The sequence below is a fragment of the Brassica napus genome, chromosome C6 (genome assembly GCF_020379485.1).
Source record: "Brassica napus cultivar Da-Ae chromosome C6, Da-Ae, whole genome shotgun sequence".
Lineage (NCBI taxonomy): Eukaryota > Viridiplantae > Streptophyta > Magnoliopsida > Brassicales > Brassicaceae > Brassica > Brassica napus.
The window spans coordinates 12,049,209-12,067,088 of NC_063449.1; the positions used below are offsets into that span (position 1 = coordinate 12,049,209).

Sequence of the window (17,880 nt, forward strand, 5' to 3'; positions counted from 1 at the left end):
AGGCATGAATAGATGGGTTTAGCTGAATGATCATGTCTTCATTGCCATTTCAATCTGTTTTGATTAGGCCTTTAAGAGGCTGGATTTGTTTTGATTTTTTAGTTAAAAATACAAAGACTCAAATTTCCATATGTGTATATTTTACTTAGATTTATAAATACTATATATAAACCAATAACACGGTACACCTATTACACGCTTTGATTTTGTTTGTTGGATGATTATTAATTACTTTTGATCGAATGATCCACAATGATCAATGGTGTCTTCCTCGAGGTAATCTTCCAACGTGGATTTGATTTTATCAGATACGACGTCTCGAAGGGCAGATAAACCAGCACATCATCTGTCAGTTTGGATTTGACAAGACCCAAAGCTTATTATGACCGTTTGATCTATAGTTATAGAAATCGGATGGTTTTTATCCAATCATCGAATATATGGTTTTATTTTTTTGAGATTTATGGGTGGTGCGAGTTCTCATGTTCTTGATAACTTCAGCGACCTCAAGGTTTTATGTCCATCTATTTATACTTCAACGTCTCCTCCGTTAACGATATCTCCTACTTTCTTAAAATTAATAGACTTTTCCTCTTCTATTTCTCTACTCTCACATGGCGAGACACACAACCATCAAGATTCAAGAAAGAGAGCTTTTTGTCCCTCACGTTCGATTAAAGATGATGGACGATGCTTTAATCACTCTTCGTCAGTCTTTCAACGTTCCTGGCAAGATACGATTGTAGGCTCCGACAGCTATCAAATCCTTGGAGCGGGCAAAGCCTAGGTTTCTGTGCGAACACTCGATTTTCTTCAAAACTTGCGGGCTGGTTTCCCATTATGTCACTTTTGCCCGAAGTCGTATGCTGACTGAGGATAGATTTTTTCCAAATAACCCCAAATTTGGTATGCCACATCATGGGCCTGCTGGTGCTTTCCCGAGAAGTGGGGAGGGGGGAGGTTCTGTTGATTGTTTTTAACGTGATCAATATTTGTTCTACCAAGAGGAATATTGGGTTCGAGGGTAGTTTCTGTTTCGATCCTCACACGAACTGTAAAATCCTCACAGAGATTCCGCGTAGAGATGAATGGAGAAAATAATATTTTTTTTCTTTGAAGTGAATGAAGTTTCGATAAGAAATTTCAACCCTAGCCATCGTTCTCTATTTGAATGTTGATTGCAGATATTTTAAGATCAGAGCCTTATCTGATTGCCTCCGTGCTTTGGTTTGTAATTTGCGCGGGGGAGTTGTCGATTGGCCTTCTTTTAGCGGGCGAGAGTGTTTGATGTGCTAGACATTTTTGAGTCTGTAAGTTTTCTTCTTTACTAGGAGACAAGAGGAATCATCTGACCTGGAAGCCGGAACCTGAAAGCTGGAACCCATAACAAAGAGATCGGCGTCCTGCTCTAACATGAAGGTTCTTGCTCTTGAATTAATTTTCCCTAACAGTATGTATACATTTAAGTCAGGAAATGGGTTGCCATACATATACTCAAGGCTAAAGAAGATGTTATCTACACAAATCCGAGTATCACAAAACTCAAAGCCTTTGCTTGGCACTTGGAAGGTAAATGCTCCTAAAAAAATCTGTTATTTATTTAATCACATGACATGTAGTAGTGACAAGGAATTTGAATCGTCTCCAAATGTGACGTGATGATATTTGTCCAAGATATAGAGAACTTTATTAGTATGTAAATCATGTTATTTTTGAATGTCCACTTAAGCATGGTCTCTTGCCGCTACACCCTCTCATCCAAATATGTCTCATGTGCCCATGATATACACTAACATGGATTATCTTTTTTCGTAGGAAGAAAAATATTGAAGACTTGTAAATGGAGATAGACTTTTATCCATGGATAATTTGGTATCTTTACAAAAAAAAAATTAACGATAAACTTGAAAGTTCAGAGACACCCAAATTATAACTCACACACAAGAGATTTCAAGAACACTTTCTTGTAAATTAGAAATATTTTAAACAATCCCCTAGATCTGTTTAATCTGATTTATGCTCAGTCACACACGACTAACGACAGACCAGTTTCTAATCTCTAAATCACAGAGACCCAAGCTAAACACTTGTTACTTGATCTCTGTAGCCGACAAGAACAAACCTCTTGTTCTAGCTTTTTCTCTCTTAATGCTTAACCTAAAACTCTCTTAGATTATCTCATTAAGTAGACACGAAAAAGACAATATTATATTTCCTAAAATCTTGCAAACTAGAAGATCTTCTTTGCTTCACGTCCAAACAATATCTTCTATCTCCATAAGTTTGTGACACGTCATCACTCGTAACAAACTCGCCATACTGTGTTACACAATCACCGCACTGTGTAACACACTCTTAGCTCAGCTCGAACACGCTCACAATCTTGAGCTTACATTCTCCCCCTTTTTATCTGAATGTGACACTCTACTCAACTTAGAACCAGCTGTCCTAACATCAACTAGATATCGTTGTCGCCAATAGCACATGATCAGAGCCTGTCGTATGCACAGAACAATGTCTTGCTAATGTAGTGCTGTTCTTAGTGAGTCAATTCAAGCTCTTCTAGCCACCATCTCATGATCGCAGCTCCCCCTGCATTATTGAATTACTGTCTCTCATTCTCCCCCTGTATTAAACAAATTTGAAATTCGAGAAACCAGAAACACAACATATTGATAAGCTTAAGAGTGTCAGATTACACATCCATATTAATTCAAAAGAACATATGAAGCAACATCCAAGCAACATAGCAACATCGTAAACACTACAGACTTTCATTCGCTCAGAAACTCTCACTACAGAGTTTCATTCGCTCAGAAGCTCTCACTCTGATCACTGTCCTGCTCCATTACAACCTCCTCATCCCGTGAAGGCTGTTGTGTGTACTGCGGGTATTCTCCCCCTGAGTAGATGCACATTAAGATAAAACAAACAAGATTAGAGACGCATAAAATTCAAGAAATGACTACAAGTATGACACCTTTACTCCTCAAGCGAATCCGAATGTTTTTCAGATCAGCTATGGTTCGCTCAATGTCAGCCAAAAGATCCACAGACCGAGCATCAGCACCCTGTCCTCGACCTGCCTTGATGTCTTTGACAACGAGCTTCGGATATCCTGTGTACTCATCATCTTCTTCAAAAGACAACACAGTTCGTTGATAGTCAATGACTTGCTGAATCAGCGTAGGGAAGATGATCCTCCGAGACTTGTCAGTGTTAACGTTAGCTGGAAAACTGATGATCTGATCATAAACGGACTGACCAAAATCAAAACTCCTGTGATGATGAAGCATGTAGAGGAACTTGAGTCGCTCCTGATTCATTGAAGTGTAGTTAGTCGTAGGTATCCAGTTGGAACACACGAGCTTGTAGAGCACCTGATTTTTCCGAGATAGGTATTTGGAGCTCATGTCTTCCCAACGTTGCACTCGATTATCGGTCAAAAACGAGCACACAATGTCGATGTCAGCAGTCATGTAGTCAGGGTCCTCTTCAAATCCCGGAATCAGATACAGAGCATTGATCAGTGTAGGTGAGAAATCTACCATAGATCCACGAAGAAATACAGAAACGCCATCCTCTCTATTCTCAGCAGCCCCCAGATTCGCAATGAACTCTTTCACGACATTTGGCTGAAATAAATCGCAGTTAATTAGAGTATAGATCAGTCCGGACCTAACTACCACTCTTTTCACATCAGATAAGTTCTCATCATTCACATCTAACCTTTGTTGAATCACGAAGCCCCATGGAGCCAACTTTTCATACCTTTCAGCTGCATTGCTTGTGACAAACCGACTCGAGACCGGTGTGATGTGCGAGCGAAGCAAATCGGGATTCTCCTGATTTCGTGCCTGGAAAGACGCACGACTTGCTTGATAGCGTGGCTCCTTGGGTTGGAAAGCTTCAACCTCGTCATCAGAGGAAGAGGTAACTGCAGCAGGTGGTGACGGAGTTGTTTCTCGGCGCTGCTTGCGGACTCGTTTTCGGGAAGATTCAGAGGGCCCAGCGGCGGAGGAAACCGGCGCAGATGTTACTTTCTCAGACAATCGAGAGCTTCTGCGGGAAGGTTGCATGTTTCGACTTTGGAGAGAAGAAGAGATGTGGCGGAAGCTGTTTTTGGGAGTGACACACGGAAAACCCTAATTCCATTTATTGAACTCAATTTAAAGCATTAGTCCCAAATCAAGTTCCATTTATTGAATTAAATAATCATAAATAAAACCCTGTGTGTAAAGCAATAAGACTGATGCATTATACACACATGTAACCAGGAGCACAGACTTCACTTACAGTCGTATAAGAGCAGAGGAGTCATGTGAATTGTGATATGAGCCAGTCCCGTAACATAACCAGCATATACACATAGGCATCTACGAACATGATGCCTGCATCTCGGGGGTAAAGTCACTGAAGACGGATTTAGCCACACATCTAGCTACCAAAACTTTTATAAATGAAATCAATGAGTCAACCCAAGTCTGTAGCTATTTCTCAGCCGAGTAGCTGTCACAAACGAGATTCTGCTGTGTTCATTCAGTTAACCCCAACTCTGTTTTTCACACTCTTCTGTACAGTCTGGAAACACATGTTAGGTATCTTGTGCGTCTGTCTCTCCATCTTCACAAATAACCACGTATCATCAGTTTACAAGCAATGAATACACAACTCCATTGTTAGGAAAGAGATGGAATCCAGAGACAAAGTGGAGTGACACCCTGCTCCGAAACATTTATCCCAAGAGATTGGTAACATGCCTGCCTAGTCAAGACAGTGATCAAGATTAGAGGCAAAGTGGGGTAACACCCAGCTCCATCATGAGTATCTATCATTCCAGGCCTTGTTCACGATTGATTTCTTTGTTGAGTAACACATCTCTTTCATGAGACTGCACACGAGTCTTATTTCTTGACCTTTTCGTGTGACACACGTTTATCCTTATGTAACACTCACCCTCTTATGTGTTTCCTCATTCAATCCAAGCAGTGATCAATACCTCAAACGTAAAATGGGGTAACATCTCAGTTCAAGGTGAGTGCCCTTCACCAGTGAATCAGAAGAGAGAGTTAACCAGAGTCAGATAAACAAACTTACACAGCGGAACTTGTTGACTCAAGGTGTTAGTGGGGGAGTAGCATCGACGTACGGAGTCCATCGACTCTTCTTTTTACTGTGACTCTTCCCCCTTCTCCAGGTCTTAATCAGAGTTCCATGATTCCCAACGCCTTTCTAAGACCCAGAAAGGTGTTGTGATCCAATGGTTTGGTAAAGAGATCTGCAAGTTGTTTCTCAGTTGGGACATGCTCTAATATCACAATCCTCATTTCCACTAACTCTCGCACAAAGTGATGTCTGATATCCACGTGTTTAGTACGTGAATGCTGAACTGGATTTTTAGACAGATTTATAGCACTCATGTTATCACAATGAACAAGCATAGGGGCAGAGGTGATACCGTAATCAACAAGCATTTGTCGCATCCAAAGGAGCTGCGTGCAACAACTTCCTAGTGCAATGTATTCAGCTTCTGTTGTGGATAGAGAGACACAGTTTTGTTTCTTGCTATGCCATGAGACCATGTTGTTTCCCAAGAAAAAGCAACCACCCGATGTGCTGTGTCTGTCATCTAAGCAACCTGCCCAATCAGCATCACAAAAACCTGCAAGATTCACATTAGTCTCGAATGTATAATGAAGACCAAAGTCAAGGGTGCCTTTCACGTATTTGATAATACGCTTTACTGCATTCATGTGAGACTCTTTTGGTTTAGCTTGATAGCGAGCACAAATCCCCACACTGAGGCATAGATCAGGACGACTCGCCGTGAGGTAAAGAAGGCTTCCAATCATGGCTCAGTAGAGTTTCTCATCAACTGGTTTCCCATCGCTATATCTGGAAAGTTTGGTTGTTGTGCTCATAGGAGTTTTTGCAGTCTTACTTGTCTGCATTCCAAATCGCTTGATGAGATTTTTGGCATAGGTACTCCGTGACACTGTGATTCCATCGGTTAGTTGTTTGACCTGAAGTCCAAGGAAATAGCTCAGTTCACCAACCATACTCATTTCAAATTCCTTTGTCATAGTCTTCACGAAGTCATCAACCATTTGCTTAGACGTTCCTCCGAAGATGATATCATCCACGTAAACTTGAATGATCAGCATGTCATCTCCATCTTCTCCGACGAACAGTGTCTTGTCCACACCACCTCTTTGAAAACCAGCTTGTAACAGAAACTCCGTCAGACGGTCATACCAAGCTCGTGGAGCTTGTTTCAACCCATAGAGAGCTTTCTTGAGTTTGTAAACGTGATCCGGAAAATGTGGATCCTCAAACCCTTTTGGTTGTGTTACGTAGACTTCTTCTTGTAATACACCGTTTAGGAAGGCACTCTTGACATCCATCTGATAGATTTTGATTCTCAGATTGCACGCCATTCCAAACAGTAGTCGTATTGATTCAAGTCGTGCAACTGGAGCAAAGGTTTCATCAAAGTCTACTCCTTCGATCTGAGAGTATCCCTGTCCAACTAACCGCGATTTGTTTCGAATGATATTCCCTTCCTCATCAGTCTTGTTATTGTGAATCCACTTGGTTCCAATGATGTTTACATTCTTTGGTTTTGGTACCAGTTCCCACACTTGAAGTCGTTCAAACTGTTCAAGCTCCAGATGCATCGATTCGGTCCAGAATTCATCATCCAATGCCTCCTGAATGTTCTTAGGCTCAATAAGTGACACAAAGCATTCCACTTCATTCATCTTCACCACGAAACACGCCAACTTTAACATCTCTTTGAAGTCGATTTGTTTCTTTCTTGTAACTCTTTCATCAAGCAGTCCGCCAATCACGTCTGAAGAGGAGTGGTTTTTGTGTACTTTTCCTTGATCAAGATCGACCTTGGTCATCTCAGGTTCATCGTCTTCTTCAGACTCCTCTTTCACTTCATTCTCAGCTTCATTCTCAGCTTGTCTTGAGGAACTTGGCGTGACACCGTCTATTGTCTGTGTTACACGAGCCTCATAGAATCCAATGCTATCGTCAAAGACTACGTTAACATTGTCGCCTACAAACTTTGTATGCTGATTAAACACACGGTAGGCTGAACTGTTCACTGAGTATCCCAGAAACATCCCTACGTCACTTCTTGCTTCAAACTTTCCCAGATGTTCTTTGTCATTCAGAATGTAGCACAAGCATCCAAACACATGCATGTGACTCAGGTTCGGTGTTTTACCTTTGAGAATTTCATAGGGAGTAGTCTTGGTCTCTGGCTTGACATAGACCCGATTTATCACATAGCACGCAATGTTGATTGCTTCCGCCCCGAACCCAGATGGAACACTGTTTCCACACAACATTGCTCTAGCCATTTCTTGCAATGTTCTATTCTTTCTTTCCACAACCCCATTTTGTTGAGGAGTTCTTGGAGCGGCATACTGATGACGGATACCTTGACTGTGACAGAACTTGTCAAACTGCTCATTCTGAAACTCACCGCCATGATCGCTCTTGATCTGAATGATTCCTCCTTTATCCTGTTTGAGCTGAAGAGCAAGGATTCTGAAACTCTCAAGGGCATCAGACTTGTTGCGTAAGAAGTCCACCCATGTATACCTGGAAAAATCATCGACCAATACAAAAATATATCGCTTACCCGCAATGCTTTCAGGAGTTATAGGACCCATGAGATCCATATGAACCAGTTCCAATATCCGTGTAGATCTGATCTCTGAAATTTGTTTGTGTTGTACCTTGACTTGCTTTCCTTGACAGCATGCTCCACATACTGTCTCTGTTTGTTTCTCCAAATCAGGGACACCTCTTACTACTTCAGCATTTACGAGTCTGAAGAGTCCATTTGTGTTCATGTGACCCAGTTTCTTGTGCCAGAGATCAAGTTTGGATTCAGCAGCTGCAAAACACACATTAGAAGGTCTCCAAAGATAGCAGTTGTTTCCGGAACGAATACCCCTTAGCACGACATTGTTTCTTGCGTCAACGGCACGACATTCCTTGCTGTTGAAGATAACCTCTAATCCCTCATCACAAAGTTGACTCACACTGATCAGATTTGCCTTAAGACCCTCAACAAAGTAAACATTTGAGAGTTTAGGCACATCAGGTCTGGAGGTTATTCCAATTGCACGGATTTTGCCTTGTCCACCATCTCCAAAAGTAACTTTTCCACCTCTGATGAGTTCGAGTTTCTCAAGGTAGTCTTCATTTCCAGTCATATGCTTTGAGCAACCACTATCAAAATACCATGGGAGTTGCGCTTGTGATGCTTCTTCAGCAGAGGTATAAGCAACATTACTCACGATCTCTGTGTCTACTTGCACTCGCACCAGGTTGCAAACTAGATCATGTTCAGCTTCAGAGTGTGACTTAACAGAACTGGTGTTTATCTTAGAATGAGTATTCTCTTTGAAGTTCGGATACAGATCACGTTTGGCTATCCATACACAACCGTAAGTAGTTGGTTCGGTGAAGCACAAGTTCAACCTCCATGCTCTCTCATACTGATGTCTTCGAAAATAACATAACCCAACATTGTGTCCTCGTTTTCCACAGAAGTGACAACCGTTTCCACGTCTTCTTTGTTTGGGAAGAACATCCTTGTTTCTTTCAACATGAGCTCGTTTCTCTTCAGGTTTCTTTTCTTCCTTAGGAGCTTCCTTCACAAATTTTGTTTCTGTAGATGTGGAGGTGGATCCCTTGTATCCCAAGCCAATGTTGAGACTTGGACACTGTCCCAATGTCAGTATGTGATCAAGAGATGCAGTACCAGCTGACAACATTCGAACCTTCTTGTGATTTTCAGTAAGTTGACTCTCGAATAGTCTGCTTCGATCGATCTCCATAGCCAAGAGGTCACTTAGCCTTTGCACGTGAGCTTCAGTTTCCTTGCGAACTCGTTCCTGCTCTGTCATAGCTCTCTTGAGTGCAAGTATTTCTTGATCTGATTCTATGTTAATCGAGTACTCCTTCGTCTTGATAGAAGGCTGATCAAGTTCCAGTATGTTAACCTGAGCTTTCAGCATTGCAGTCTCTTTGAGCAGTGCAAGGTTTTCATGGCTGAGATCAGAGAACTTATTGAAGAGGGACTTGTACTCAGCTTCAAGATCTTGCTCAAGATCACCGTCATTCTCGCTGTCAACATCAGTATCTTTTCCACTTTCTTGACCAATCAACGCCATGAAGTTTAGATGCAGCTCACCTTCATCATTCTCGCTTTCAGATTCAGTGTCACTGAAACACATGAGAGACTTCTCTTTCTTGAGAATGCTAGGACACTCACTGCGTGTATGCCCAATTCCATTACACTCAATACATTTTTGCTCTTTTCTCTTAGCAAGGGGACACTCGCTCCTGAAGTGCCCGTAACCTTCACACTCATGACACTTCTTTGTGTTCTTGCTAGAATCATGCTTTGAGTGCTGAGAGCTACTCCTTTCATAATCATCCTTTTGGTAGCGTCCATTGAATCTACCACCACCTTTCTCCATACGCTTGATAAACTTGTTGAAGTTTCGTGCCATTAGACTCAGGTTTTCTTCAATCTTAGTAACTCGACCATCATCCTTGGGCTCGGCTGTGAAAGCAATGCTCTTCTGATTAGTAGATTGTCGGTCGTTTTTCTCAAGATCATGCAGTTTCAAAATGCCAGAGAGTTGATCAAACTTCATCTCATCTGTGTCTACAGCCAGTGTAAGTACAGCTTTATAAGCTTCAAACCGTGGAGGTAAGCACCTTAGCAGTTTCTTTACCAGATCCTTTTCTTCATACTTCTTTCCAAGGACAGACGCTTCACTTGCCAGTTCACTGATCTTGCATATGAATCCATCAATTGGCTCATCGTCACTCATTCTCAGGTTTTCAAACTTGGAGGCAAGATGATCAAGACGAGTTCTTCTCACACTAGTGTTTCCCTCAAAGTAATTAATGAGTGTATCCCATGCTTGCTTGGCAGATTCACATCCTTGTATGATCTTGAATTGCTCAACGTCCACTGATGAGAATATGACAGTCAAGGCTTTGGAATTGAATTTTGATGCTTTCTTCTCACCATCAGTCCACTGATCTTTAGGTTTTGGACCGACAGTCTTATCTTCCATGATGACAGTAGGCGCACTCCAACCATCTTCTACAGACGTCCAAGCATCCTCATCAACTCCTCTGATGATGTGTTGCATCCTCACCTTCCAGTGACCGAAGTTGGTACTGTCAAGCATAATAAGCTTGTGAGTGTGTAGGAGTTCTTTCATGGTGTCCATGAAATCCGCAGGATCTCAACCTGTAAGTAGTACTTGATACCACAGAGGCTTCCCGCTCTGATACCAAATGAAAGTTCAGAGACACCCAAATTATAACTCACACACAAGAGATTTCAAGAACACTTTCTTGTAAATTAGAAACCTTTTAAACAATCCCCTAGATCTGTTTAATCTGATTTATGCTCAGTTACACACGACTAGCGACAGACCAGTTTCTAATCTCTAAATCACAGAGACCCAAGCTAAACACTTGTTACTTGATCTCTGTAGCCGACAAGAACAAACCTCTTGTTCTAGCTTTTTCTCTCTTAATGCTTAACCTAAAACTCTCTTAGATTATCTCATTAAGTAGACACGAAAAAGACAATATTATATTTCCTAAAATCTTGCAAACTAGAAGATCTTCTTTGCTTCACGTCCAAGCAATATCTTCTATTTCCATAAGTTTGTGACACGTCATCACTCGTAACAAACTCGCAATACTGTGTTACACAATCACCGGACTGTGTAACACACTCTTAGCTCAGCTCGAACACGCTCAGAATCTTGAGCTTACAAAACTATTCAGAAGGATGGCTCATACAACCACAGCAAAGTAGCAAAGGAACCAACTGATGGGGTGACTCATACATCATTGCTAATGTGGATTCTAATTTGCTGGGCACGCTGTTCGATCTATCCATTGTTTTCCGGTTCTGAATCTGAATTGTTTTTCCTAGATCTAGGATTTTTGTCCCGGTGGCTCCTTTATAAGGTGATTTCTTTCTTGTTCAGACTTTCGATTTAGACACATATCAAAAGGTCAGAGAGAGAGAGAGAGAGACGTTGCTTGGAGATGGCAAGAGGAAGAAGAGGAGACAACAGAAGAAGAAGCGGAGTGGTGTCGGAGATGACGAAAGAAGAAGCGGACTTGTTCGTCCCCGCTCCACCCTCACTTCTCTCTCTCAATTTCTCAAAACCAGAGCCTCTTCTTCTCTCAATTTCTCAAAACCAGAGCCTCTTCTTCTCTTACACCAAATCGTGCTTTCTAACCCCTCAGGTTTGTCTCCGATCTCGAATCTTCCTCACAAACTTTAGCTATAACCCTAGTTTTTGAACGTCTGATTGCTGACATCACCATTGGTGGAGGCTGTTAGAAATGCTTCCTGGTATATGATAAGAATTATGTGTTTGCTTTGTTGAATAAGAAGAAGAAGAAGATCCTCAAGGTATGAACCACTTCTCATCACTTGATTACACTTTATTCACTGTCTTTTATGGTTAACAACTAGAGTTGAACATAAAGGTCTGAAATTTGGATGGAGTCTGTTTTGGCGCAAAACATTCTCGGGGCTGAAGGTCCATGGTTTGGAAACTTTATCTACGCGAGTATACATAATTCACTGGTACTGATAGATTAGACACAAGTCTCTTAACAGGTTGTTCTTGATTAATTTTACATGGACTCTGCAGAATGCTACTATGGTCTTCTTCTGTGAGATGATATAGACAAACTTCCACTAGTTGTTGTATTGTTGCGTCGAATATTGTGTTAGAAACATCTATTTTTTTTCTCTGGTAATCTTCTTTGTCAAACATCTTCTTCCTTCTTGGTGTTTGATTCTAATCATTGCTCCTGTTTGTCCTGTTTTAGACAGAGAAAAAACAGTTCCACTGTGATGACTGGAATTTGCAGGTGAGATTCTTTCCTTCATACAGTGTAATGGTGACGGACAATCGAAACTAGCCAATATATTGCTCGCCAACTTCTGGTCACATTTACACAGACAAATCATCTAAGTGACATTATGTTTTTTGTTAGGAAGAGGGAGTACCCATGTCTCATCCTGACTAATCTCTTCCAACGCACTGCTCTATTAATCAGTTAAGTTTCTTTCTCTGTTCTTTCTTCAGATTCTTTATTTAAAATTTTCACTATTGCTTATTTAAGCCCCCATGTTCTCTCAGGGTTCTTCAAGTTATAAGAGGCTATACTTTGTCGTTATCGCTTGGAAGAATTGTCTTGAGGTATGTTCGATCGAAACAGACCCAAAAGTTGTTTAATTCAGTTTTTGGGATCTTGGCATAATCTGTCTAAGCAACCTAAAAGAATATACATGTTAGTACTGATAATGACAAAGAGTGAATGTCTTCCTTACAGTAAAATGGAGTCGAAATCAAGCTTTAGCAAGGAGTGAATGTCTTCCTTACAGTAAGGTTTTCATGACCCTCTTTGTCTTAAACGTTATGCTTACTATAAACTTTGTGTTCATATTTCTGGATTCTGATTATTGTCTTGTTTTGGGTTTACTGCAGGTCCCGATTCTTATGAAAAGAAGAGGTAGTTTGTTGGCATCAACAACCGAAGTCTTGGTAATTAAGCTTTTTGTAGATGTCACTAGTTTAGATATCTCTTGTCTAAGAAACTGAAAGTTTCCGTGTGTCAGAAAGCTTGTAAATTTCATGTTTGTTACTCACACTTGTGATAATAAACAATTATTTTATGAATATCTTGAATATTTTTTTAATATAAATCCAATTGATAAAAAATAAATATAATAATGATGGCTCGGCTACGGCTCAAATATAGTAGCAATAACCAATTGCTATTGTAGAAGGATCAATCATGGAACAAAATATGAATTATAATCAATTTCTGACAAAAAGTAGAGGTGCTATAATAAATTAAATGACATCATTCGAGTAAATGCTATAGCATCTGAATCTATGGTAGCATACCAAAAAAATGCTATCGTAGAAAGGGTAGTTATGATGATTGACGTATACATAGCATTTATGAATTAGCTATCAAACATCTAATATATTATATTTTCAGTGCTAACAATGTACATATTTCTTGTAGTGATAGATGATTATTGGACCTTTACATCAATCTTTAGTGGATGTCGATGGGTTTGGAAGATAGCTTTGGACACACATAACTTATGGGTTAAGAAATCAAAGACGAAGAGAATCCGCTTTGCATTCTGATGCGGTCACCAGATCAGTAACTAAACCAGAGGTCAACCCAAAGCCCTACTCAACCAGCCAAGGCGCCAACCAGGACGTACGTGCACTAAAAATGCCATATCTTACAAACCAGGAGGGTTTAAATCACGAGGATAATGTTTATGGATTCTACAGTCAAGAAGGAGTCCAGGCCAATTAGAATCGGGCCAAACTATTCACGGAGCAAGAAGTTATGAATTTTACAAGTTAGAAGTTTCTCAGCCTGTCCATCTGCGAGTACCCGACTATAGAAAGAGATTCAAACTCAAGTAAGGAGCTGCCTGAAGCAAAGACCATCATATCTTTCAAGAGGGATCTCTCAGATTTTCATAAAGCCCAAGATCAGGAGAAATGGACACTGAAATCAGAAGTTATGATCAATTTGCCAGAACCGGCCAAACCAGTTTTACACTCGCCTCAATTGGAAGCTAACCGGTTCAATCAGCTTCAAACCAGATATTGGCGACGAGGAGATCATTTCAACCAATCAGGAGGTATTCCAGAAGTCCTTAGCTGCACCAGAACCCAGGAGATCAGGCGGATCCTTGAAGAAGTCATTAAACCAAACCGGAGCCATATATGGAAAGATTGGACAATCTTCCGGTTTAATCTCTTCCAAGCCAATCAATTCCGACCAGAAGACATTCATACTAAACCAAGACCTTCAGAAGACATTATGCATGAGCCAGAAGAGTTCTATGAGTTCATTCCATGCACCAGCCCACATAGGATCAGGGGGATCCTCATTAACACAAAATTACCTTATTTGGAGATTCTTGCATTCAAACTCCAACAGCTCTTTTTCTTTGAGTTTATGCACGACATCAGCACCTTCCAAGCCATCTAGGAGATCCCAAGGAAGCTCTTTTATCCCCTTAAACCGTCCAGATTCAAGATTACTCAAGCTCCCCTTGACAAGCCAAAATCCCATCAATCTCTCCAACGGCTAGTTTCCGATTTTGTTGCTTTGTTTCATTTCTTTCTTATTCTATCTTTTTAGAACGTTTAGAGTCTTGTATCTGAGAATTATATAAGCCCAATGTCGTCCATTGTAGAAAGCACCCTCAATCAACAAGTTAATAAAAAATTTCTTCAGTTTTATCAAAGTTGTTCTTTGTATAAAATATCGGTCTTTAGGATTCAAAGAGAGATTCTTTGTTGCCTTATTGATTTCGTGAGTCTAGTTTATTTGTGAAAATAAAAAATGCTCAGTACACAGATTGAGAGAGTCAATCATTTCGTTCCAACATTCCATCAGATTGAGAGATTCAATCAAACCTTCATCCGCAAATCCACTTCAAGTCCATTCTTTGATCAAGTTGAGAGTGATACACTTGCAGCAGCTTGATTCCACCTTATCTATCCTTTTTCTTTCATTTCATTACTCTTATTATTGTTATTATCATCAGCATCTCATTTGTTTTGCATTTGTTTCAGGTTTATAACTTGATTCCAGTCATATCGCCCACCCGATCATCTTTTTGGTCGATCCATTCAAGCTCCCATCAACCATCTTGCCCACCCTGATTTCCAGCCTGCAACATTTGCTATCAGAGCTCAAACTCCTGAATCAGGTCATTCTATCCTTGCATCATTCATAATTTCTTGCATTTGTTTTTCCATTCATAAACCGAAAATCCATTAAAAAAAACAGTTTTTGCATTGTTATTGTTCTTAAAAAAAGAAAATTGAAGGAGTTGTCTAGTTTGATCCACTAAATTCTTTTGAAATTCTTGTCTAGTTGTTTGCATTCATTCCCCCAGCTCCACTCTCCATTTTTAGATTTTGTGCATTCATTAAAAAAAAGAAGAAATTATGCATTCCATATTTGTTCTTGCTTGAATCTTGCATAAAAATAAAAATAAAAATGCATAGTATTTTATTAATTTCGTGCATACCATATTTGGTTCATAAGTTTATTATTTGCATTCCAAAAAAAAAAATCATTCAGCTTATTTTATATCATTTTGGGTTCAAGCATACATATTAGTTTCCATTTTCGGTTACTTGTATAAGAAAATTCAAAACAAATATATAAGTGTTAGTTTTGCATTTCATATTTATTTCATTGTGTTTATCACCATTCCATATTGTTTTCATTTCATTCTTACATAAATAAAATTAAAAAAAGTTATTAAGAGCATAGTTTATATCATTTTGCATACTGGTTGTTTAATTGTTTGCATATCAAGAAAATTCAAAAACAAAAAATCATTGTTACTATGTTTTTTCCATATTTTCTTTCCATATTTGTTTAATATCATTCCATATTGATTCATTTCGTGTTTTCATTGAGAAAACCAAAAGAAAAATAATTTTACATAATTGATTTCATTCACATTGGCATATTTTCGGTTTGGTTTTAATAGATTGCATTTTGGTTACTTATTTTGGTTCGACCAGAACTTCCCATATCTTCACTTGCTCTTTGAGATTGTTTTCAGGAAGCAATGACAGAGGAAGAACATGGCCAAACCATGAAGACCAGACTGAGCCAACACTTAGCAGCTATACAAGAGCTCAATGATAAGATTGCTCAGTTGGGAAAAGGAAATAAGCCACAAGGCAAACGACCAGCACATGGAGAAAGAAGATTTGGAGATGCACCATAGGCTGGCTATGTTGAGCCCAAGCCACCAGATCCTTCATGGATCACCCCATACCATACTTCTTCAACTCATAATACTTAACTCATTTTTATCTTGATTTAAATCTGCTAATGAAGTTAAGATTTATTCTTTTTCAGGTAGTAGCTGGCCAGATGATTATTTATCATGGGAAAGAACCATGGATGATTTGTTTTCATACCAAGGCGTGCCAAAGAATGAGAGGCTAGCTCAGGCCATCAAACAATTATCCGGAAAGGCATACCAATGGTGGAAAAGAGTAGATTGTTCACAAGGTAAAAGTCCAAAAAAGGTTGTCACCAACTGGGAAGATCTTAAATGGGTCATGATCAGGAAGTATGTATCCTCATCACCATCACCAGATATTAGAGAAAGGTACCCAAGGAGGTTCTCTAACCATGGGTTTAAAGAGGCAAAGAGAGATGTACCAAAAGGAGGCCATAGAAGCTTGATACATCAAGACCAGATTCGGCCAAACCAGAGGCCGACGGTTTTATATGATCAATACCAGCCTTATGAAGTCCCAAAGGCCAAGGAGAAGAATAACTTTGTCAGCCAAGAGACATTGGCCAGACACAAAGAAAAATCAGACAAACCGATTTTTCAAGAAAAGGCCAAGGTAAGTCCTATATTTGATAAAAAATTTTATAAATCATCTCCCACTGGTATGAGTCACTTGTCTTTGTCCAAGAATGTTAAGACAGGTCCTGAGGTCCAGAAAGACACGATCTCAACATCCTTGTTGGAATCAAAAGCTGTCCATGATTTAAATCTAAGGAATAAAGAGATTCCAAACCAAAACAAAGAAGAGGCAACAAGCCAAGGCAAGTCTTCTAACTCTAAAAATTTAAATGATCAGACAAGTTATAGATTTCATCAAAGAGGACACTTTGCTGTATTTTGTCCAAGTAAGCAAGTATTGATAGAAACATCACTAGAAAAGAAAATAGATTTATCTATGAAAAGTGATAGTTTTATTCAATCTGATTTATTGGTTCAAAATTCTTGTGTGATGCACTTGTCTCTGTCAAAAGGTGTTGTAACAGGACTTAAGGAACAAGAATTCAAAGGAGAGGAACCACCAGGCGTCACCCTTGTGATGGACCATAAGCTGGTTCAAGACACAATGCAGTCCATGTTGCTTAAAGAAGCAAAACCAGTAGTCAAAGTATCACACCAAGGTAAGTATCTAACAACACTTTTAGATACAAGGGCTGACGTTTTTGCTCTTGGTATAGGGGGAACAAATGAAAGCTATATGCTTACTGAAGTTCCAAGGAAAGAACCAGACCATAAGCTCAGCCATGAACTACCTCACAAGTGGAAGCCTAAAATTGAACTAAGTGTTGTTCAAATGCCAAGGCTTAAGGTAAGTTTCTCTGATCTTAAAACGTCCAAGACACTTGATTATCCATGTATAATACACTTGTCTTTGCCAAAAAGTTTTGATCCAGGAATAATACAAGAAGAAGTTCATAAAAACCAAAGTCAAAAGTTGCAGAGAAGGCAGCAAACAAAAACAAGTTGTCCAAAGAAGAAAATCATTCTTCAACTTGTGGAAGCTATCAATGTAAGTCTGGAAATTTCAAATTATTTTTATCAGTGTCCAAACACAGATATAATGCACTTGCTTTTTGTCCAAAAAGTTGAGAATTTTTCAGGTTGCAAAGAAGAAAGCTTTAAAAAAATCCTACCAGATTATCTTATGTTGCTAGGAGGATCAACTCCAAAGAGGATCAGAAACGTGGCCACCACAAATTTGAAGGACCATCCAGTCCACAAGAGATGCAATGGCCATAAACATAGCAGAGACGTGTGATCCTTTCAAAATTTTCCAAAGAAGAGCCACCAGATGCATCATGCATCACTAAACCAAAATTATATCAAGGAAAGACTCTAAACTCTCAAAAGAGAATGAACGCTGACTTGCCCCATCTTGGTGCAGGTTATCCAGTTTTGAGGTCGAAAATTTGTCAAGGGGGAAGGTA

General features: G+C 39.7%; 1 long non-coding RNA gene across 4 annotated transcripts; it reads left to right on the forward strand.

Moving 5' to 3' along the window:
- Positions 1 to 437: 437 nt before the first annotated feature.
- On the forward strand, positions 438 to 12,766 carry LOC106414756. Of its 4 annotated transcripts, none has more exons than XR_007325405.1 (7): positions 440 to 1,569; positions 1,816 to 1,872; positions 11,052 to 11,952; positions 12,079 to 12,140; positions 12,225 to 12,284; positions 12,418 to 12,468; positions 12,573 to 12,766. It is a non-coding gene; the product is annotated as an uncharacterized LOC106414756 (long non-coding RNA). The 4 variants fall into 4 exon arrangements; XR_007325403.1 differs by lacking the exon at positions 1,816 to 1,872 and having other exon boundaries at positions 11,052 to 11,834; positions 11,911 to 11,952; XR_007325404.1 differs by having other exon boundaries at positions 438 to 1,872.
- Positions 12,767 to 17,880: the final 5,114 nt, after the last annotated feature.